The following is a 24,256-nucleotide window of genomic DNA, read 5'->3' as shown; positions in this document are numbered from 1 at the left end:
AAGCAGAACTTCAGCATTTCTATGCCTTGTTCTATGACAGAGAACAAGCCATAGAAATGGACATAGCTGCCAGACTGGGCCTGCGATAGGTGGTGAGCAAACCAACACGAGGGAAAAACTTACTTGACCTCGTCCTCACCAATCTACCTGTCACAGATGCATCTGTCCATGACAGTATTGGTAGGAGTGACCACCGCACAGTCCTCATGGAGACGAAGTCCCGTCTTCGCACAGGGGACACCATCCAATGTGTTGTGTGGCACTATCACCGTGCTAAATGGGATAGATTCAGAACAGATCTAGCAGCTCAAAACTGGGCATCCATGAGGCGCTGTGGGCCATCAGCAGCAGCAGAATTGTATTCCAGCACAATCTGTAACCTCATGGCCCGGCATATTCCTCACTCTACCATTACCAACAAGCCAGGGGATCAACCCTGGTTCAATGAGGAGTGTAGAAGAGCATGCCAGGAGCAGCACCAGGCGTACCTAAAAATGAGGTGCCTACCTGGTGAAGCTACAACACAGGACTACATGCATGCTAAACAGAGGAAGCAACATGCTATAGGCAGAGCTAAGCGATTCCACAACCAACGGATCAGATCAAAGTTCTGCAGTCCTGCCACATCCAGTCGTGAATAGTGGTGGACAATTAAACAACTAACGGGAGGAAGAGGCTCTGTAAACATCCCCATCCTCAATGATGGCAGAGTCTTGCATGTGAGTGCAAAAGACAAGGCTGAAGCGTTTGCAACCATCTTCAGCCAGAAGTGCCGAGTAGATGATCCATCTCGGCCTCCTCCCGATATCCCCACCATCACAGAAGCCAGCCTTCAACCAATTCGATTCACTCCACGTGATATCAAGAAAGGGCTGAGTGCACTGGATACAACAAAGGCTATGGGCCCCAACAACATTCCGACTGTAGTGCTGAAGTCTTGTGCTCCAGAACTAGCTGCGCCTCTAGCCAAATTGTTCCAGTACAGCTACAGCACTGGCATCTACCCAACAATGTGGAAAATTGCCCAGGTATGTCCTGTCCACAAAAAGCAGGACAAATCCAATCTGGCCAATTACCGCCCCATCAGTCTACTCTCAGTCATTAGCAAAGTGATGGAGGGTGTCATCGACAGTGCTATCAAGCAGCACTTACTCACCAATAACCTGCTCACTGATGCTCAGTTTGGGTTCCGCCAGGACCACTCGGCTCCAGACCTCATTACAGCCTTGGTCCAAACATGGACAAAAGAACTGAATTCCAGAGGTGAGGTGAGAGTAACTGCCCTTGACATCAAGGCAGCATTTGACTGAGTGTGGCACCAAGAAGTCCTAGCAAAATTGAAGTCAATGGGAATCAGGGGGAAAACTCTCCAGTGGCTGGAGTCATACCTAGTACAAAGGAAGATGGTAGAGGTTGTTGGAGTCCAATCATCTCAGCCCCAGGGCATTGCTGCAGGAGTTCCTCATGGCAGTGTCCTAGGCCCAACCATCTTCAGCTGCTGCTTCAGTGACCTTCCCTCCATCATAAGGTCAGAAATGGGGATGTTCACTGATGATTGCATAGTGTTCAATTCCATTCGCAACCCCTCAGATAATGAAGCAGTCCGTGCCCGCATGCAGCAAGACCTGGACAACATCCAGGCTTGGGCTGATAAGTGGCAAGTAACATTTGCGCCAGACAAGTGCTAGGCAATGACCATCTCCAACAAGAGAGAGTCTAACCACGTCCCCTTGACATTCAACGGCATTAACATCGCTGAATCCCACACCATCAACATCCTGGGGGTCACCATTGACCAGAAACTTACTGTGGCTACAAGAGCAGTTCAGATGCTGGGTATCCTGCAGCGAGTGACTCACCTCCTGACTCCCCAAAGCCTTTCCACCATCTACAAGACGCAAGTCAGGAGTGTGATGGAATACTCTCCACTTACCTGGATGAGTGCAGCTCCATCAACACTCAAGAAGCTCAACACCATCCAGGACAAAGCAGCCCGCTTGATTGGCACCTCATCCACCACCCTAAACATTCACTCCCTCCATCTCCGGTGCACAGTGGCTGCTGTGTGTACCATCCACAGGATGCACTGCAGCAACTCGCCAAGGCTTCTTCGACAACACCTCCCAAACCCGCGACCTCTACCACCTAGAAGGACAAGGACAAGGGCAGCGGGCACATGGGAACACCATCACCTGCACGTTCCCCTCCAAGTCACACACCATCCTGACTTGGAAATATATTGCCGTTCCTTCATCGTCGCTGGGTCAAAATCCTGGAACTCCCTACCTAACAGCACTGTGGGAGAACCTTCACCACACGGACTGCGGCGGTTCAAGAAGGCGGCTCACCACCACCTTCTCAAGGGCAATTAAGGATGGGCAATAAATGCTGACCTTGCCAGTGATGCTCACATCCCATGAACAAATTTAAAAAAAGACCTAGTGGTGATGTGACTGTCATTGTACCACTGCTGTGCCTCGTTGGTGGGGTTCCTCATGAGCCACGTCTGCAGGGGGTATCCCTTGTCTTCGAGGAGCCAGCCCTTAAGTCTGTTTTGTGCGTGGAAGAGGGCCGGGATGTTGAATTCGCGCAAAATGAAGGAATCATGGCAACTGCCAGGGAATTTGACACACATGCAGGAACCTCTTCTGGTGGTCGCAAACCAGCTGTGCATTGATGGAGTGATATCCCTTTCGGTTGATGAACAATCCTGGCTCATGTGAATTGTTACGTGTGTTACGTGTGTGCAATCAATTACGCCCTGTACCCGTGGGAAGCCAGCCTGAGAGTGGAAACCCACTGCCCTCCCAGTCTGGCTGATGTCGTCGATGGAGAATTTGATGTAGTCGGATGCCCTGGCAAACAAGCTATCTGTGACCTGTTGTATACACTAATGTACAGAAGAAGAAGTTGAGGGCACTGGTGACTTTAACTGCGACGGGCAATGCCTGGCCACCAGGCCCAGCCGGGAGCCGCTCTGCAGAAGGAGCCTGCAGATGATTGCGACCACCTGGCGACTCAATCTGAGCCTTCGTCGGCACGGCTCCTCAGAGGTCCAGGAAGCTCAGCCTCTGCCTGTAGTGCCTCCTGCGATGTCGGCCCCTCCATTGGTCCCCTCTCTGTTCTTCTGCAGGTCCTTTTGGTGCACCTCTGTCTTGTGGAGCTGGAACTCCCAGAACTGCCCGCAGTGCCTGCCACAGATGGTGATGTGCCTCCTCCTCAGATGTACTGTTGAATAAATCCATTACACCCTCCCCCCCCAATCCTGATAGTGTCAGTTTGAGGGGGTCCAAAATGTAGATAAATATGTATGAACACAAGAATTCTGAGTGTTAACATAGCAATCTCAGTCTAAACACAAAGAACTCCCAACCAAAGGTCTGACTGAGAGAACTGATTGCCCAGTGCAAAAACTCACCTTTTCTTCATGTGTCAATCACTGGTTTCAAGGTTCAAATGGCTGCCGGCTGCAACTCACCTCCGTTTCCATGGCGTGTTTCGGAGGCCACGGGAGACATGTTCAGGTAGAGTTAAAATCATTTGTCTGCCTCAATACACTAAAATTTAATTCACTTAACTACTTCAAATACCTTAATTGTCCCTTTAAATGTTTAAAGCTGGCGGGACTCTGGGTTTCTGAAGCGCGCGAGCACCCAGATGGAACTGGGTGATATGCGGATTTCAGTGGGTTGGAGCCGGGATTAGTTCTCTCCTGTCCCAACCCACCCGTACTTTGAGGTTAAAATTTACCCCAAGAAAGAAGAGTTCAGAGGAGCAATGACCATTGTCAAATTAACAGAGAGACTAGAGAGTGTCTGATAGAGGTTGGAGGCTACATTAGAGAGAAGGGTCACCTATCAAACAACCTTTCTCTTGTTACATCGAGTTACATCGAATCTACAACAGGTCCATGCCGGCGCTTATGCTCCACACGAGCCTCCTCCTCCCCCCACTTCATCTCACCTTATCAGCATATCCTTCTATTCCTTCCTCCCTCATGTGCTTATCTAGCTTCCCCTTAAATGCATCTATACTACTTGCCTCAACTGCTCCTTGTGGTAATGCGTTCCATATTCTTGCCACTCTTTAGGTAAAGAAGTTTCTCCTGAATTCCCTGTTGTATCCTGTCCAGAAGTGCAAAACAGATGCTGAAAGACTCTTCCCTCATACAACAGTCCATACGTAACCCACATGGAGATGTGCAGATCTTCCAATTTATTCTAAAGCTACTGATTAAAAATAAATATAATTTGGGGTTAAAGTCCCTGAATTATCAACTCCCTTAATGGCTGAATTGCTTAAGGTGGTGAGCAGTTGAGCAACTGAATCAGTACTGAACGAGCTGATCTCAGGGAGAGTGGCTGCAGGATAGGTTACGGAGAGGAATATCACTAGGGGTTCCCATTCCCGATCACTATTTACAGAGCCCCTGCTGATTGTGCATGTTTATGGGCAGGAGCGGGACCAGCTGTAATCGCCTCCTGCATTCATTTAGGCTGTTGATGCTCATTGTATTTGCGCTGCGTTTACAATAAGCCATCATTTTCAATGGACTCAGTGCAGGGATCCTCATGCAGATACACTGCTAAAAACATCCACTATTTATTCATTCATTATTTATTACACTGATAAAAAACTTTGAAAAAGAACAATTCTTCTTTTCAAATTTTCTCCACTTCTTCCCTGAAGGTGTTGCCTTGCTGGCATGAAGTTCCACGGGCACCAGCAGACCTCCAGTACCTCGCCCAAGTTGTCATTCTTCATGTGTCAGGAGGCTACATGGCTGAGGAGGACATCAAGCTGAGTATTGGCTGACCTCCAGAAGCGGTCGCTGGAGCACAAACCCTGCCCACAGGCACAAAGGCGAAATGTAGCAACCCCCAACTGAAATCAGGGCCCCAATTTTAACTGCGGGCCAGTTTTTGGTGGATGAGTTTTGATGTCAGCGGGGGTATTTTAACTCCTGGCTCTCGTTTAAATTCTGCGCAGTCCAGAGTCCGCCTGCCGAGCAAGTAAGTCCGTGGGATCAGTCGCGGTGCTGTTCCATGGGGATCCCCGCGATCAGAAGAGGCAAGATCGCGGCAGAGAGACCCAAGATTTCTTTGTGGAGCCCAGAGGAGCCCCTTCTGCTCCTCCTGGCCCTACAAGGGTATTAAAAAGAAAACTTTGATACATACCTTTTCAGGCCTTTTCTGACCCTGATCCAGTTCTGCGCTGGGTTGGTCTGGTGGGAAACTCTGGCTGTTACCCACTCAGAACTCCGAGTAAAGATTGCAGCTAAGTCCCGATGACATCATCAGGGTCTGTCATGCAAATACTAAAAAGGATCCCGCCAGCTTTGGGCAGGTGTCCTTGCCGCCTGCTTAGTGGAGCAGGTAAAAATTGTGGCTCGTCAGCTCCTGGTGACTCCAGGGCGGTTAAATGACCTGGGGGGGGGTTTAATTGTCTACCTGTTTGGTTTTGGCCCGGCAGATAAGATTGAAATCACCCCCCAGGTAACTCAGCATAGACCAGGGATCCTGATATGTAATCATAAATGAAGAAAATAATGGTGCAATGCCACCATTAAAATATTCTTTCAAATTTCTTGTTTTCTAAACACAGAAACAAGATACAAAAACAAACTAGAAAAGAGACAGGCATTTATGAAGATCAACCTAATGTTGGAATAATATTACCTAATTATATGGAAGTAGAATTGAATTTGTACACTAAAAGACACGTTAGTGAGATAATGATCATATAAAGGTGAACAATTTCACTTCATGCTTGGAACTGTGCTTTTCTCAGAGTTGCAGTGGAAATAAAGTTCACTGAATTCCCCTAAGCTAGAAAAGCATGAGGCAAGGTACTGATCGGTTTAACTATCTTCATACCCTTTCCTCCACTCCAGCACTTCTCAACCCTGAACCGTTTTTGTCGCTTAGCCAAGAAGGCACTGTATGTCCACTTTGATACCAGACTGCTGTATGCTGTCAAACTGCCGCTGCGGAAGTCAGACGGAACAGAAGATAAAAGAAGGAGATGCAAACTGGAATGTTATAATCTGAATCCTGCTGACTTTTATACCACAAGGCATTTTCTACTCTGCTGCTGTGGGGCTCTTCTAACCAGTGGGGAATTCAAACCATCTGTCTCCAAAGACGGAGATTGAGATACACCACAGATGAAATGCCATGGGTTTAGTACATTTACTGAAAACAGTAATGGATCCCTCTTCAAGACTGCTTGAAATTCAAAACAAAATTCTCATTACATCGCTGCTCATAAACTGGGCGATTTTTAAAAGAAAGGAAAAGCAATTTTTACTATGTTAGATCTCGGTTTAATTATGGAATATTTTCCACAATGCTCACAGTTCTGATGAAGGGTCACACTCAAAACCATCTTTCCCTTTCAGATGTTGACCAATATTTCCAGCAATCTTTGCTTTTAAAGTTGAGTGGGATCACACTATCTCTACTTAAAAGAAGTGCGATAGATACCCTACAGTAAAAGAAATCAAAGCCACTGCAAAAAAATACATTTCTTGCAGTAAAAGTTTTCATTATTTATATGTTTGAAGGGAATTTTTTTAAAAAAGGAATCATTTCTATTTTGCATTGACTTATTCAGAAGTCTCTGTCAATGCTGCTCCCTAACTGGTGGTTTACCTAAGTGCGTTATAAGTGGGGGATTTGGACCTACCTGCTCTCATTGATATATGACTGAAGTGAGGAATACACCAAGTGGGAAATCCCAAAGGAAACCCGGCACCCTGTGATGCAAAATGTTAGCATGCTGCCACCTAACAAATAGTGATAATGGTGAGGGGGACTCGTTTTAATATAAATTACTCCCTCACACACATAATGTGCCATAAACCGTAAACATTTTGTACTCAGTCGATCTTTTCCCCCTTTCTCCAAAGATTTTTTCTTCTTCCCTCCTCTCCTGAAACTGTTGACTCCTTGCTCGGTTTACAGTTCCACAGGTATCTTTCCAATACCTCCTCCAGATGGACATTCTTCACGCGCTCGCCCAGACTGTGAATGTCAGCAGGGCATCACAGCTGCTACCAATTCTGTGGTCACCTGACATCGACACAGGCAAATTCCTGGCAAGGGTTGATGGATAGTGACCTTCCTGGGTGACCTACCCCTCCCCAATCTAGGGACCCTGAGGCAAACTGCAGCATTCCTCTGGCTGCCCAGCCTGATATCAGCTATCTCAGCACAGACCAGGGGTCGAACAAGGGACTGCCCACATTTGCATGATTTAACTACTCACTGCCAGATAAGTCATTGGAGAAGCTAATGTGAAAGCTTCTTATTTTCATTATTCATTTCACCTCTTGGGCCATGATGAAATTTTATATTTTTTGTCCTGTTGGCCTTCTGTGTATTAAATTCTGTTGTAACAGGGGTTAAATGGATTCCAATTGTGTCTTGATTTTAAAACAGCAGTAAGACTTTAAAGTGCATGCTAATTAGCTGGCTGATCCTTCGGTCTGGCGTTCAATGAAGAAGATGGGGAAACATGTAAAATTATGCACAGTATGGAGCAGCTCACATGGCTGTGGGAGGCTGCAGCTGAGTAAACAAACGAATGGCCCTATTGTAGTTCCCATCTGTATTTTACAAGGACTTCATATCATGCTGTGTGTTGGTAATGCATTAGTTTTAATGTAATATTAGGAGTGATTGCATCTTTGTTACTTTGATCTGCAATTTTAAGATTTAAGAGGATTTGGGTTTAGAAACCAGAGGTCTTTGCCAATTATAGAGTCAGCAGCACCCCCCGACCCTCCACAGCACCCCCTCCACCCCCCGCCCGGTAGAGCAGCTCAAAGTCATCGCACTGAATCCTGCAAAAGGTCAGTTTTTACATAACCGAGAAAGGAGGTGGAAGTTTGGACAAATTGTTTTTGAAAAACACAAGACAACTTCTGCTGCAGCCAAGTTATCAATTCCATTTACCAGTGCCCTTCTCCCGAAGATCATCTCCAGATTCAGTGCTGATGTCTGGCAGAAGTTGAAAAGTGGAACATTATCCTTTTAATGGACATTAATGTAGTGAGCGCAGTATGATATTATATATATAACTATTGCCTATTTCTTATGCTTCATTGTATTCAATTCAGAAATAAATACTGTAGTTAAGTTTTAGCTGGTATGACACTGATCGTATCACACAAAGGGTCACAGAAATCTGGAACTCTTTGCCTCAAAAAGCTGTTGAGGCTAGGTTAATTGTCAATTTCAAAACTGAGATTGATAGATTTTTGTTATGTAAGGGTATCAAGGGATATGGATCAAAGGCAGGTAAATGGAGTTGAGGTATAGATCAGCCATGATCTAATTGAATGGTGGAACAGTATCGAGGGGCTGAATGACCTACTCCTGTTCCTTTACCAGAGTAAATTGAGAACGTGACACACATTCCACATATTCCAATAAGCAATTTACCGCATTTCAATTAATTGCTAGACCTGGTGGGCATGTAATATCTGCAGATAAAATGAATTTACAGCATCCACAATGGTATGGGATGAAAATAAAACAGTACTTTAAAAAAAGACACTGGTTTGTAACATGGGCCCATCATCTCTGGTCTCCCTCACACCAGGGAGTCATTCCACCAATATCAGCTGATGTCACTCATGGATGCTCCTTGGGAAATCCCAGAAGTTGGCAAATAGGATCGGGCTCGATGCTGAATAGGAAAAGTCAGCATTCACTAGGTACTGCTATGTTCTCAGAAGTGCTCACTTTTGGTGGCCTGATTGCCTCTTAGTTGGCATCCTCCCTGGTTGTGGATACTGAATCTGTGGGATTCCTTCTGGAGGTATTCCCTGATGTCCCATTGTTGACATCAGCAGACTTGAGCTATAGCACCAGGGCGACATAAAATCGCAGCTCTCCATGAGACTGAAAGTGAATGTGGAAGTTAGTCATTTCTCCATTTTTTATTGCACTGATTGTGGGGCTTACCGGGGAGGACTCAATATTGAAAGTATTTCCCCTACACTATAGTTCTGTATAAGAATGAAGGACCCCCTTCCCTCATTCGCGGGAGAATAAGGCTGCTTTTATATTGTTCTTTTAATACCGATTCCAGGAGCCCACCATCAACAAGTTGCTGCCAAGATATGGAAAACGGATTAACACCATAAACACAGGGAGTCGGCTCATGGATGCCAGATTCCCAGAATACGAATTAAAAGAAGTTTATGTTTGTTGTAGTCTAGTTCCCAGCCCACTCACAGACAAACACACACAGAATCATTTGAGTTTAGCAAACATTCAGCTTGCATTGATATTGATGCAGATACCATACAAGATGCAGTGTGGGTTTAGCAATTCTGGAATTTGCATCTAAGATTTAAGTGGGCTTCTTCAGTCTAATTCTGGGAATTAATTTGCATCTAGCACAACACCACAAACAATTTATCATTTGTACTCACTGCAAATTGACTTAATCGACCTGTTTACACTCAGTTCTTCGTTACAAAGTGGTGTAGATTTGGATTTGGTCCAAAGCAGCCACGTTGTGTATAGGGCTATAGCTCCCTGCTATTCAAGGAGACCTTCTTCCCCAGAGGTTACAACTTTCTATACTTTCTATACAATGAGCTTTTTCAAATACGTCTTCTCGTAAAAGTGGAGGTATTTGCCTTCAAGACAAATTAATTAGTAACTTATTCTACATCCGAGCCACTGGAGCTCTGCCTCGCACAGACAAACAAAGTTAGAATTTGTGTAAATCATTGCATATGTATGTTTTAAAATTGCAGTAATGGCTACATTTATCCAATTTAGGTCAATAATATTTGCTAAATGATGGTTACAAGTAGTCAATACAACATTTTGTACATGTATAAAACACGTACAGAAATCATTTGTTTCTCAATTGCTGTAATTAAAAGGACTATTTATGCTTCACAAATATGTATTTCAGATTTCAACAATAATCTTGGCCGAAGATATCACAAAACAAATACGATGGATAGTTATAACACCGCACACCCATAAACCCACAAAGCACTAATTTGCCTTACCTTTAAGATTTGACAAATACTTTCTACACTAGAGAAGTCAGTTCTGTGAAAGCTCAAGAAGTGAAATGTTCTTAATCCAAACAGTATAGTTTCAATTTTTCTACTGATACAATTAGGATGTAGGATGCCACTCCATAAGGGGATTGTTCAACATATGCCAAAGTCAACAGGATAAGTCTGGTTAGTTTGCAAGTATTTGCTCTGTGAAAAATGGTCTTATGAACACACCCCCGATGAACACTGACACTGCATGCCTGTTTTAACATTCACCATGGATCATTTGCTCCTTAACTGTTGAGATGCCAGTCACTGTTTGTTCAATGATATTGATTAACTACACACTCTCCATTGCAGTATTTTATCAAAATATCAACTTGTATTTAACTTACTGCAATAGACTGTCAACTTAATTCACCAATTGCAAAACAAAATACATTCCTCATGGGTTTGTCTACATTTTTTTTTCATTCATGGGATGTGGGTGTCGCGGGCAAGGCAAACATTTATTGCCCATCCCTAATTGCCCTTGAGAAGGTGGTGGTGAGCCGCCTTCTTGAACCGCTGCAGTCCGTGTGGTGAAGGTTCTCCCACAGTGCTGTTAGGTAGGGAGTTCCAGGATTTTGACCCAGCGACGATGAAGGAACAGAGAGATATTTCCAAGTGGGGATGGTGTGTGACTTGGAGGGGAACGTGCAGGTGGTGTTGTTCCCATCTGCCTGCTGCCCTTGTCCTTCTAGGTGGTAGAGGTCGCGGGTTTGGGAGGTGCTGTTGAAGAAGCCTTGGCGAGTTGCTGCAGTGCATCCAGTAGATGGTACACACTGCAGCCATGGTGCGCCGGTGGTGAAGGAAGTGAATGTTTAGGGTGGTGGATGGGGTGCCAATCAAGCGGGCTGCTTTATCCTGGATGGTGTTGAGCTTCTTGAGTGTTGTTGGAGCTGCACTCATCCAGGCAAGTGGAGAGTATTCCATCACACTCCTGACTTGTGCCTTGTAGATGGTGGAAAGGCTTTGGGAAGTCAGAAGGTGAGTCACTTGCCGCAGAATACCCAGCCTCTGACCTGCTCTTGTAGCCACAGTATTTATGTGGCTGGTCCAGTTAAGTATCTGGTTAATGGTGACCCCCAGGATGTTGATGGTGGGGGTTTCGGCGATGGTAATACCATTGAATGTCAAGGGGATGTGGTTAGATTCTCTCTTGTTGGAGATGGTCATTGCCTGGCGCGAATGTTACTTGCCACTTATCAGCCCAAGCCTGGATATTGTCCAGGTCTTACTGCATGCGGGCTCGGACTGCTTCATTATTTGAGGGGTTGTGAATGGGACTGAACACTGTGCAATCGTCAGCGAACATCCCCATTTCTGACCTTATAATGGAGGAAAGATCATTGATGAAGCAGCTGAAGATGGTTGGGCCTAGGACACTGCCCTGAGGAACTCCTGCAGCAATGTCCTGGGGCTGAGATGATTGGCCTCCAACAACCACTACCATCTTCCTTTGTGCTAGGTATGACTCCAGCCACTGGAGAGCTTTCCCCCTGATTCCCATTGACTTCAATTTTACTCGGGCTCCTTGGTGCCACACTCAGTCAAATGCTGCTATGATGTCAAGGGCAGTCACTCTCACCTCACCTCTGGAATTCAGCTCTTTTGTCCATGTTTGGACCAAGGCTGTAATGAGGTCTGGAGCCGAGTGGTCCTGGTGGAACCCAAACCGAGCATCGGTGAGCAGGTTATTGGTGAGTAAGTGCCGCTTGATAGCACTGTCGATGACACCTTCCATCACTTTGCTGATGGTTGAGAGTAGACTGATGGGGCGGTAATTGGCCGGATTAGATTTGTCCTGCTTTTTGTGGACAGGTCATACTTGGGCAATTTTCCACATTGTTGGGTAGATGCCAGTGTTGTAGCTGTACCGGAACAGTTTGGCTAGAGGCATGGCTAGTTCTGGAGCACAGTTCTTCAGCACTACAGCTGAAATGTTGTCGGGGCCCATAGCCTTTGTTGTATCCAGTGCACTCAGCCGTTTCTTGATATCACGTGGAGTGAATCAAATTGGCTGAAGACTGACTTCTGTAATGGTGGGGATATCGGGAGGAGGTCGAGATGGATCATCTACTCGCATTTCTGGCTGAAGATGGTTGCAAACACTTCAGCCTTGTCTTTTGCACTCATGTGCTGGACTCTGCCATCATTGAGGATGGGGATGTTTACAGAGCCTCCTCCTCCCGCTAGTTGTTTAATTGTCCACCACCATTCACGACTGGATGTGGCAGGACTGCAGAGCTTTGGTCTGATCCGTTGGTTGTGGAATCGCTTAGCTCTGTCTATAGCATGTTGCTTCCGCTGTTTAGCATGCATGTAGTCCTGAGTTGTAGCTTCACGAGGTAGGCACCTCATTTTTAGGTACACCTCGTGCTGCTTCTGGCATGCTCGTCTACACTCCTCATTGAACCAGGGTTGATCCCCTGGCTTGTTGGTAACGGTAGAGTGAGGAATATGCCGGGCCATGAGGTTACAGATTGTGCTGGAATACAGTACTGCTGCACATATTATGAAAACTGAGTGTGTGTTTGGAACGTAAATGAAATGAGTGCTGCTTCACTAGCAAGTTCAAATATTCTTGAGTACTAATTAGAAAAAAAATCCACCAAAGAAAGCAAAAATAAGCTGAATCTTTGTACAAAATACAAAGCTTTGAGCTTGCTTCATTATATTTTGCCTGACAGAGCTCCTATGGGTATAACTGTTTGGTACTGAAGGTGGTTGGCATTTACCAAAATCCACCACCAAAAGTGCATTACCAAACTAATTGATACTAAATGAATAGCAATTACCACAAGCCACTGGTGTCTGGAGTTGTGCCAGTTGTAGCCCAACTAGTAACTGGCACTTGTATTGATTCTGACACATTTATAGGTTTAGATAGTATACATCTACAGATTATTAAAAATCTTGTATAGAACATGCACTTCTTGTCTACAAACCTTACTTCCCGTTCTCACATTTGTTGACTTTTCTGTCAACACTTATCAGTGTAAATTGTAATGCCATCATTTCCCATTTTGTTTTGTTATGTCAACTGTCACAATGTAGTGATAGACTCTGATAACTGATTCAAACTGACTCTTTGGAGCGAGTTCCTGAAGTCTCTCTTCCAGCTCTCTCACTAAATCTTATAGATCTTGAATTTCCTCAGGTGTTACGCCAGACTCCCATCGTATGGAGAACTGCAGGCACTTGGTTGTACTGGGTCCCCACTGATATTGGGACTTTCCAGTTGGCTTTGTAAGGTTTTCAATGACTGTTGTCTCTTACAAGGCCAATTGCACCAGAAGCCGAATTTGCCTGGACTGGAGGCTGGTATTCCAAGTGAGATAAGGTAAATCAGCCCCCAGATGGATGTAAGAAGGTCCCACCCGGGTGGGGTTGCAGCAAGACAAGTGACCATTTTCTGAAAATGTGATTTGCGTTTAAGATTTAAGTGTGTTTCTTCAGTCTAATTCTGGGAATTAATTTGCATCTAGCACAACACCACAAACAATTTATCATTTGTACTCACTGCAGATTGACTTAATCGGCCTATTTACACTCAAAAGGAATCGACTCCCTTACTCTATTTTAATCTCAAACTTTCTCTCCCCTCTTCACCTGGAAATGCTAACATTGGCTGACATTTGGTTTGCATAAACCACTCTGATTTGCAGATACCTGCTGGACACTCGATAACAATGTGTCTCCTGTATCGATGTCCAATCTTTAAGGCAACCCAGCAAAGTTTGTGCGTCTCCAAATGTGTTGGACCACTGCAGTGGTACCAGATGTCCAAAAAATCTTTATGCCGGTGCAGGATTTGGGTGTAATCCATCATACTGTCCTCTAGGAAACCTCACAGCAACTCTAGGGCTCTGGTTATAAGATTGACATCTTCTATTTCTATCTTTTTCTGAATATCGTTCAGGAGTTTTGCAGTGCTAAACATCTTTCACAGAGTTCTATCCGTTTGGGAATAAAGACTTTGGGCTCCATCTGTACTTCAGATGAGCTGCCTGGACTGGAAGCATCAATTCTAATGTCAGAGACAGTGCAGAAAAGGGCATGGGTAGTGCTATGGTGTGGGGCAGGCTTAATAGACCAGCTGGTCCTTTCCTGCCCGTCAATTTCACATCTCGTATGTTCGTAACATTGCCCAGCACTGGCAAATTGCCGCAACTCAAACTGTAAAAGGAAGAATGTCTGTCCATCGTATCTGTGCTAAACCCTAAAGAGCTCATGAAACTCTGCCCATGTGAAGCTAACTACAGCCCACACTGCTGGTCCCAAGTCTGGATAAAGGAGGATGGTTGTGTGCAGGGCCAGCAACCCTACCATGTAAAATCCTGCTTTCTATAGAAATAGAAGATGTCAATCTTATAACCAGAGCCCTAGAGTTGCTGTGAGGTTTCCTAGAGGACAGTATGATGGATTACACCCAAATCCTGCACCGGCATAAAGATTTTGGGAACTATTTAAGGTTCGCTCAAAGCTTCGGATTGGAATGTGCAAACTCTGCTTCAAGCTGGTAAATTGGCACAATTTATCAACGAGATGAACAACTACTCTTTTGACATGTTGGGCGTAAGTGAATGTCATTGGCCAGGAACCAACACTATTTGGATTGCAACAGAGAAGAAACCCATACTGTACTCAGGAATGCCAGAAGATTGTAAGAAAGGTGTTAACTTCATCCTTGGTGAGGCAGCTTAACATGCCCTTCAGCACTGGGAATCCATCAACCGCAGACTGCTATCTGCAAGGTTCCAGACATGTTACTTCAAAATGACTATCACGCTGTGCTCTGCACCCACAGATGAGCACAGCAATAAAATTAAAGACAGCTTTTACAACACACTGCAGGACATAATTGGCTGTGTTCCACAACATAATATCCTGATTGTGAGGGAGACTTGAATGCCAAAGTTGGATCCTGAAATGAAAATGTATTTGAAGTTATGGAAACACATGGGGCATAATTTTAACATGTTGGCAGGAACTCGGGTCGGGGAGGGTGGGGGGGGGGGTGAGTAGTTGCGTGGGAAACCCGAAAAATTTTGCGTGCGTCAGCTGAAGCGATTGCGACTCAATTGAAGACCCTTAATGTAACTTCCGGGTTTCGGGTCTCCAAGCTGCACAGTGGGTGTACTGCGCATCCGAATGATGTGCTGGAAACTGGAATATTTAAAGGGCCATGGATTTTGAGGGAGAAAGGAGGAATTTGCAGATATGGAGAACAAAGGAGTATGGCAGCACCCCACTTTAACGACTCTTTGCTTGAGTTGGTACTGGCCGGTGTGAGAAGCAGGGGGGAAATACTCTACCCGGCTGATCGGAGGAAGTATCCTGCCTCTGCCACCAAGAAGGCCTGGCTCAAGGTGGCAGAGGAGCTGAGCAGCAGAAGCACCGTGGCAAGGTCGTGGGTCCAGTGCAGGAAGTGCTTTAATGACCCAACTAGGTCAGGAAAAGTGAGTACAGTTACTGATTCACCTACATCCTATGGTGTACATTAACCCCCACCCCCCCTCACACTGTCTTGCCAAGCCTGCTCCATCACATCACTCCTCACACCCACTTAAGTCTTATCATCAACTTACCTTCACTTTCTGTGCATTTCCTCACCTCCCCATTTGTGAACCCGCCACTCCCAGTCATTCCAATCCTGATACAATGTGATCAATCTGTCTGATAGTCACCCACTGATGCATCTCTTTCATTGGAAGCCTCACCCAAAGCAATGCATCCATCGGGGTGACCACATCACCTTCACTCACTCACATGTCTGTTCTTTCTCCCGTTGTGGGAGAAGAGAGCACAAAATGCATGGGAGAGGAGTAGGACTGGAGGGGGGCCACAAATAGTGCCCCTGACAGAGACAGAGGAGGAGGAGGCAATGGAGGTCAGTTGCACAGTTGAATGCCTGGCCGTCGGAGATGGCAACACACAAACGGCTGGTATCAAAACTTTAACATCCTTCACACACATCATGAATTAATGTTATCAATGATTGACCTGTTGTACACCTCAGTATGCTCATTGCAAACTAACCTCTGTGATGATTTTTAATATTGCTTTATGTTCTCTTCCAGGGCCTTCAAGGATTGATGAGGAGGCAGGCACCACGGAAGAGGGCGATTCCTCAGAGGAACTCCATTCCTCTGAAGGCGCACAGTCCCATCATATCCAACCATGCATCAGCACAGATACTGGCACTTCGATTAGACAGATAGTTGGGTTGTCACCTGGTGATTCACCACTCACAACTGTGCACGAGCAGACACTGGTGGCAGGGGCAGCTGTGGAAAGTCTGCGTCGGAGGAAGCACTCCTCTCCAAGCTCTGCTCAGCTGCACACAGATGCTGAACCCCGGGGGTCATCGTTGAGAATGAGAATGATAGAGGTACAGCTGCACCTTTGCGAGGTACTTTTTGAAAATGTGCCATGCACACTCTCCACAATAGCGGAGGGGATGGAAGAGTCCACCTCCATCATTAGTGGAATGGTAGAACAGGTAAGTGTGGGAATGTCTGCAATGGAGAGAATGGCTGCCTCCATTGATCATCAAGTACAGCTCACAAATGAGTCCATTCAGGCCATGACAGCGGCCCTGCAGACTCAGGATGCCAACTTTCCTCCCATCTTAAACAGGCAAACAGACACTTCAGCCATGGCCTTAGAACGCGTAATAGATGTGCTCCTAGCTGTTGTTCAGCGGAGTGGTAGGAGTGATGTGGCCCTGGCCCAGGAGAGTGGTGATGGTGAAAGGGGACATGGAACTCCACTCGAAGCTCTCCCACATCTCACCCGTTGCCCCCCCTCAACCAGTACCCGCAATGCTGCCTCCTCTCCCAATGGCCGAGTCTGCCCGTGCACGGGTGCAGGTAGATCTTTGGCGGGGCCCTCATGGGTTCAAAAACCCAGAGGGCGTAGGCCAAGGGCATCTCAGCAGTCAGGGCAGGAATCTGAGCAACCTGCCACTCCCTCTGCTGAAACCACAGGGGATGCACCATGTAGAAGCAGTAGGAAGAGGAAGACTAAGGTTTTATAATCACCAAAGGTATGCACAAGGGTGTCTGACAGAATGTCATGTTTTTCATTTATATTTGTTTTTTGTTAAATTCACATTAAATGTTGTAATTCTCACCACCACTGCCATTCTTGAGTCCCTTTTGTGAAAGTGCCCTTTCATGTGCCTCATCATCGCTCAAGTCTTGATGCCACCCACTGGACGTACTTGTAATGGGTGCATGCGTGGTTGAAGGACCGTTTTGTGCAAGCGGGGGAGGGCGGGGGGAGGGGGGACTGGTGGTGGTTGTTCCAGGCAGTCTGAGTAGTTCACTAACCTCATTTTGCAGATCTCCTTATGAGAACCTATTAGATATGAGTGACTCCCTGGCATCATGAGCAGCCATGTGCGCCGCTGCTCTGGCGATGGGCTCGTCATCATCCTCGCCCTCCTCCTCCCCCTCGTCTTCTTCTGGTAGATGCAGATGCTTCACAAGCGCATTGGAGCTCCTCCACCTCTAATCCTCTTTGTTGAGCGAAGTTGTGCAGGACACAACGCACAACGATTATCCTGCACACCCTCACTGGTGAGTACTGAAGGGATCCCCCAGATCGATCCAGGCACCTGAAGCCCATCTTCAGTGTTCCTATGGCTTGTTCAATGACAGACCTGGTGGTGATGTGACTATCATACCAATGCTGTGCCTCACTGGTGGGGTTTCTCACGGGTGTCATGAGCCATGTCTGTAGGGGGTATCTCTTGTCTCCAAGGTCCTAGCCCTTAAGTCGATCTTGTGTATGGAATAGGGCCGGGATGATAGACTCGTGCAAAATGAAGGAATCATGGCAGCTGCCAGGGAATTTGGCACACACCTGCAGAAACCACTTCCGGTGGACGCAAACCAGCTGTGCATTGATGGAGTGATATCCCTTTCAGTTAATGAACAGGCCTGGCTCATGTGCAGGTCCTCGGATTGCTACACGTGTGCAATCAATTGCACCCTGTTCCTGTGGGAAGCCAGCCAGAGAGGTGAAACCCACTGCCCTCTCAGTCTGACTGATGTCATTGCAGGGGAAGTTGGCGTAGTTGGATGCCCTGACAAACAAGCCATCCTCGTTACCTGTCGTATACACTTATGTGCAGAAGACAGACACCCTGGAGATGTCAATGGTGGTGCCCTGGAAGGATCCGGAGGCGAAGAAATTGAGGGCAGTGTTTACTTTGACTGCGACGGGCAATGCGTGGCCACCAGGCCCAGCCGGGAGCAGCTCTGAATGAAGGAGCCTGCAGATGTCTGCGACCACCTGGTGACTCAATCTGAGCCTGCGTAGGCACTGCTTCTCAGAGAGGTCCAGGAAGCTCAGCTCTGCCTGTGGACTCTCTCACAGAGTAGTGCCTCCTCTGACCTTGGCCCCTCCCTTGCTCCCATCTCTGCTCTCCTGCAGGTCCTCGTGGTGCACCTCTGTCTTATGGGCCTGCAACTCCCAGAACTGCGTGCCGTGCCTGCCGCAGATGGTGTTGTGCCTCCTCCTCAGAGGTACTGTTGAATAAATCCATTGCACCCCCCTATCCTGATGTTGTCAGTTTGAGGGGGTCCAAAATGTAGGTAAATATGGCAAAGGCATAAACAGGGAGTCGGTTAATACTAACACTTGGCATGGAATCGCTGAAAGGAAAAAGGCCAAGCTCAATCTATTCAATGCATCTGAGCTATTCAACTAAATTGGGGAAATGGGTAATGCCTTGTGAGTATAAGTGTGCAAGAGACATTCTGCAATCCCGAAGAGTAGCACCCCGTATTGAGGCAGAAAAACCTCCTTCGTTAGCAGCATCCTGTTCATGAAAACAACGAGGATTGGCAAAATCATCAACAGACCCCATGTCCGACCTAAACAAAACTGAAGAATAAGATACTGAAGAAGGGAAAGGGTAGAGTGCTGTGTAATAGCTTAGCATACTTGTATTTCACCTCTGGTTTTAGGTTCAAATCTAGTCCAAACTGATGGGGTGAAATTCTCCTCGCTTGCCAATGGTTGAAATGGAATTTGTTTTCAGGAGTAATCAGCTTCCCTCTGCTTTTTATGACTTTGACTCTGGCTTTTTGTCAAGTACTTTATTTTTCATGTGAGTTGTGAACGAAGAACCTTCCTACTGTTTACCCCTTGGTGACTACTCATGTGTGCCCCTTCAATTCTGGCTGACCACCAGCGAGTGGTTCTGAGGCGACTGGCTGATGTTCCAGTCAATGAAAAGGAACATTAGGCAGGATGTATAATGGGCAGTCGATCCAATGCTGCCAGGTTTATGCCGCTGCTGAAGTTGAAAGTTAGTCCCTTTATGTCTGGTCTCCACTCTCCCCCCACATCGCTACACTGGGGTTCCTTGGCAACTGGGTCTGCTCCTAGAGAAGATGCAGGAGGAGGGAGCATTCCTGGTTTCCAATCTCTGTTTCCTCTATGTTGAACTATTGGGTGCCCAAGCAGAGACCACTTGAAGAAATCAGGATTTGGGGACTTGCATCAGAACCCCTGATGGTCTGTGGCGGTCTTTGGGGGCACTCCCAAGATTTTGCAATAAAGTTATTTTTTTTTTCTTTTTAACCCTCCCACCTCCCCTAGGACTATCTCGAAACTTGGGGGTCTTCTGGATGCTGCTTTCTGGTGCGAGCAAGCAGCAGCAGTGTTGTAGGCAGCTCAGGCCTGCAATTACACTCTTGTTTCCAGAGGGCAGTCTTGCGTCAGGAGTGTGCCCAGGTAATGCAATAAACCTGAGACAAGGAAACTTGAGTGCACTTCTCCTCTTACAGGGCACAGAGTACCTCAGGTATGCTGAGGTTTCAGGCACCCAGTGGGCAGCGAAAGAGGAAAATCTACCTTATATTGAGCCATATTGAAAATTAAGGTCTGTTGCTATGAAAAAGCTATTGTATGGGTTAATGGCTTAGTAGCTTGTGGTTGTCTCTCCTGGTACAGAACAGGAAATGGTTTAATGGCCCACTGACTCTGTTGGTATTTTCACTGAGATCAGGAAATCCCGCAAGTAACATGGCAATAATCATATCAACATCAGATCGGAATAGAAGTTGCATTATATTACTCTGGGTATAAAAGGTTATGCTCTACTTAGTGGGTTTCAAACCACAGGGAGTAAATGGGCATGTGCCATTAAAACATATATTTTATAGTACTTACCAAGGCTTTAAAAAACAATTTCATATAATTCCAAGCTAAAGCTACAGATCTCTCAAATACTATTCTTTTGTGGCAGCGTAAAAGCACTGTGCATTGAAACACTAACATTCCCCCAAATGGGGCAGTTGGTAAATTTATTGCCTGGTGTGGACCAGGAAAGTCCCATGTTAAGTGATATCAGCCATGGTGGCAGTAGGAGTGCTGGAACTGGCTTCAATGCTCTAGGTAGGGGGTGGGGCAGAGGGAATAAGATCAGCAAGTATTTCACTTCTGATCATTACTCGGGAGCCCCTGCTGGAAAATATGGACATTAAGTAACGACAGGATTGGAATGAGTTGTGATTCCTCCCTCATAATCTAAGAGACTGCTGACATTTTGGCCCTGATAATAATGGGGAGGCGGGAAGGGAGCTGGTGGGCGGGGGGGCAAATTTAGCAGCCGGGAAACCCGGATTTCCAGGTTTCTCCGGAGGTCCTGCTGGATTTAATGGCAGGACCTGATGTAAATTTTTCCAATCAGTTTCCTGGCCACAACCAGCTAGATTGAGTGACTGGCTGGTTGTTGGGGAGGTAGGCAGCCAGGGAGTGGAGCGGAGGTGAATTGGGCATCAGTTGTGGGGGGCAGGGGGGCGAGATAGTTCGACATCAGACATCAGTGGGTGAGAGGGGCAAGTTTTGGACATTGGAGGTCAGGGGGGTGGAGTTGGACATCAGAAGTTGGTGGGGGGGGGGGAACGTCGGACATCGGAGGTTGAGATGGGGGGGGGGGGGGGAAGAGTCAGACATCAGGCTTCAGTGGGGGTCGGACATCAGGGGTCCCATCGCGGGTGTGGGGGGGAGTCGGCCAATCGAGGGGGTTGGATCTCAGGGTGGTATACAGGGTAGCTTGAGGGGCCTCTTGACCCACAAGCAGTGCTGGAAAAGCACTTACCTGTTCCATCCAGCCATTCTCATTTCCCTTCAGCTGCCGGGTCTCGGGAAACCCGGCCCCCAGGATTAAATGCGAAACACAGGTTAAATTTGTGGCAAGCAGCCTCTTTAAAATATTTTAAGGATGGACCCGCCTCCGAAAAGCAGGTTAGTTGCCTGCCCTCCAACCGGCCTCCGTTAAAACTGGAAGTTGGAGGCGGATTGGGGTTGGGTATTTTTAACCCTCTCCCCCCCCAGCCTGTCCTAGAGGGTTAAAATTACCCCCTTAATGTCTAAACTCACACAAGAGCAATAGCTAATTTAAGGAGGAGGAAAGAAACACTAAATGACGTTGCCATGGAAAGAGAGGATGCAATTTATATTCTCCCACTTTGGTTTTGGCCTGAGCAATGTTGGGCAGAGAGAAGTCAAATGGAGGCTCGGGCATTTCCCTGCTAGGAGAGGGGAAAATTGGGTTGAGAGTGTCACCACAAGGCCATTCTCACACACATCCCAGTGTCCAGAATTAGAGAAGGGTTTGAAAACAAACTGCTTGCTGCATTTGATGGCAGGACTAAAGGAAGAAAAAGTGAGGCCATGTGCCCTTCAATGTAGAGTGAATACCCTCAAAAATAAACTGTAATTATTCTGTATACTGGACATTGAATTAACTTATTTAACTTTTGCTTGCGATTAGAAGACAATGAAAAAATATTTGTTTAATGCCTGCGCTGAGATGAATTTTGAGAGCATCTGTTAATAGTTTACTGCTAGCTGCAAGGCAACTCATGAACAAAGGCACACACATTTTGCAAATTTGAGATATACTGAAAAACAGCTCTGCTGAAGCCAGCCTGACGCTGTGCCGTAGGTCAGGTTATGCAGCATTGATTTCTGTAAAGTACAAGCCAAAGCACAATTTGCTGCTTTTGACCTATTCTGATTTCTCCAAGGCTCCTCTTAAAGTTTTGAAAAAGTCCTACATTCTGGCTTGGTGCCATGAAAGAAAATTTGCAAATGTACTTTTTAACGACAGAACTGATCAGAAAGCTGACAAATTCTCAATGCTTTATACATTTGGTATAATAAGGAGACTTATAAAACCCTGATATGATGTGGCTAAACATAGAATAGTGAACTATTTATCCTCAATGAAAAATGTCGGATTATATACTGTAACTTTTCATACGTTTGTACCATTTTACATTTAAAAACGAGCCTCAAACTAGTGTACATTAAAAAGGATTTCAAAGTGATGATATAACAAGCAACATTTTACACTATAGTGTAGATATGCCACATAGTTTGGGCTGGATTTTCCCTCTCTGCCCATGTGACTCCACCGTTGACCTGCTTATGTTTCCTCCTGGGACCCTAGTTATATATGTGGGTGGGTTAGGAGGAGTAATTCCATCTGTCATTGGGTTATCAGCACTGGGAGAGAGGAAAATAAAATGGCACAATCCCTTAAAGGAGGGACATAACATTTTGAAGAGCTGGAGCCACAAGTTGGAAAATGTCTGAAGGCGCATCACGAAGGGCTCCCAGGTTCACAGATACTTCCACGGAGGTTTTACTGACTGAAGTAAGGTCTAGGAGGGAAGGTCTCCTGGGGACTGAGGGCCAGAAGCCCATAAGATGCTGGTTCAGGTAGTATGGAGGGAGGATACCGGAGCAATCATGGCAATCTCCACCATCCCAAGAATTGCCACACTGCAGGAAGAGGTTCAACGGTACAGTGACCTCCCAAGGCCAAGGTAAGACAAGGCACTGTCCTCAATCCACATCCTGTACCATTAATGGAGGCTGCTTAACTCTCATGTTCTTGGGGGTCAGGGAAACGGACTTATGCAAAGGGCAACCTCTGCAAACACTCAAGCACCATCTTAACTCACACCCATTCTGTCAACTCATCACCTGCCACAAGATGTTGTGTTGGTCTTGAAGGACAGTTCACTTAAAGGGACAATGCACCTGCATCTCTTATGATCATAGGATGCTTGCACTCACATGGGGGAAAGCAAGAGACCATGCCACTCACCTTTAACATTGCAATCTCTCCCTGAAAAGGAAAAGGTCACGCATAACCAACTGGGGGAGGAACAACAGTACTGAAAACCCTGAGTTCGCACTCTGCGGTTAATAGGCAAACAAACAAGAAAGGCTGTGAAAGACAGCAAAAGTCCTAACAAAACTTTCAAAGTACCAAACAGTTCAAAATAAGACCAACCTTCAGCCCAAGCAAACAAAATGGATTCCCTAACGCGATATCTGCCTCAGAGGTACACTCCGCTGCTCGTACTGCCACTTACATTGTAGTAATTTTAATTTGGGTCAGATTTGGGACATATGTTGAGGAAATTGAGCAGTAGGGTTGGTCACGCCCACTTGACGCCAGTGAAATGCGGTGGGCCAAACTCCAGGCAGGGGTCATTAAAGGGGAATGACACTATTTATTGAGAATTCAGGTGCAGTTTTTAAATCAATGGCGTTTTACCAAGATTAATGCCCCAAAACCATCTGAAAATCAAGGGAATATACAGCCCTTTGTGCTGATGCAAAACTATTTGCCTTTGCATTGATAGACCACAATTCAAGTTTGAGGCCACCTGAATCAAATACAGGCAAATGGCATGAGGCCACCTTGAGAAGGTAGGCCCACATGTCTTTAGCTTTGTACAGCTGCAGTGTGACTGTCCCATAGGCTCTTTGTTAACATTAAAACTTAACTGGTATTCAGATGCCAGTGTGAACTCCATTCCCTGATGAGAGAGTGACAAGGAGCTGGCCAGAATACTTGGGTATTGGTCTCAAGTGTAATGATTCCCTTAGTAAAATTATTGTGCATACACACATGTTCATGTGTGCACATACACACATATTACAACCCTACACTTAACACTGAAAGTTCAAAGAGTTGCTTTATTACTGATTCATGCTGTTATACTGGGCCTAGTTTATTTCCTACTGGCAACAAGGAACACTTTATGAGACTCAAAACAATCTGGTTACAAGACTTACCCACAATAAACCTTCTTTAATCAAAGAAAAAAAAAATCACAGACTTCCATGTTGTATAAT

At 46.1% G+C, this 24,256-nt stretch overlaps 1 protein-coding gene across 2 annotated transcripts in view; it reads right to left on the bottom strand.

Moving 5' to 3' along the window:
* The window catches only part of LOC137325430 (KN motif and ankyrin repeat domain-containing protein 1-like), an 82,137-nt gene extending 71,921 nt beyond the window's left edge, over positions 1–10,216 (bottom strand). For both annotated transcript variants that reach the window (XM_067990532.1, XM_067990534.1), the window contains exon 1: positions 10,040–10,216. The gene's annotated coding sequence lies outside the window, so the exon portion shown is untranslated. The remainder of the gene's footprint in view (positions 1–10,039) is intronic.
* Positions 10,217–24,256: the final 14,040 nt, after the last annotated feature.

Source organism: Heptranchias perlo, chromosome 9 (assembly GCF_035084215.1).
Source record: "Heptranchias perlo isolate sHepPer1 chromosome 9, sHepPer1.hap1, whole genome shotgun sequence".
NCBI classification, from domain to species: Eukaryota; Metazoa; Chordata; class Chondrichthyes; order Hexanchiformes; family Hexanchidae; genus Heptranchias; species Heptranchias perlo.
This window is presented reverse-complemented; position numbering and strand designations above follow the sequence as displayed.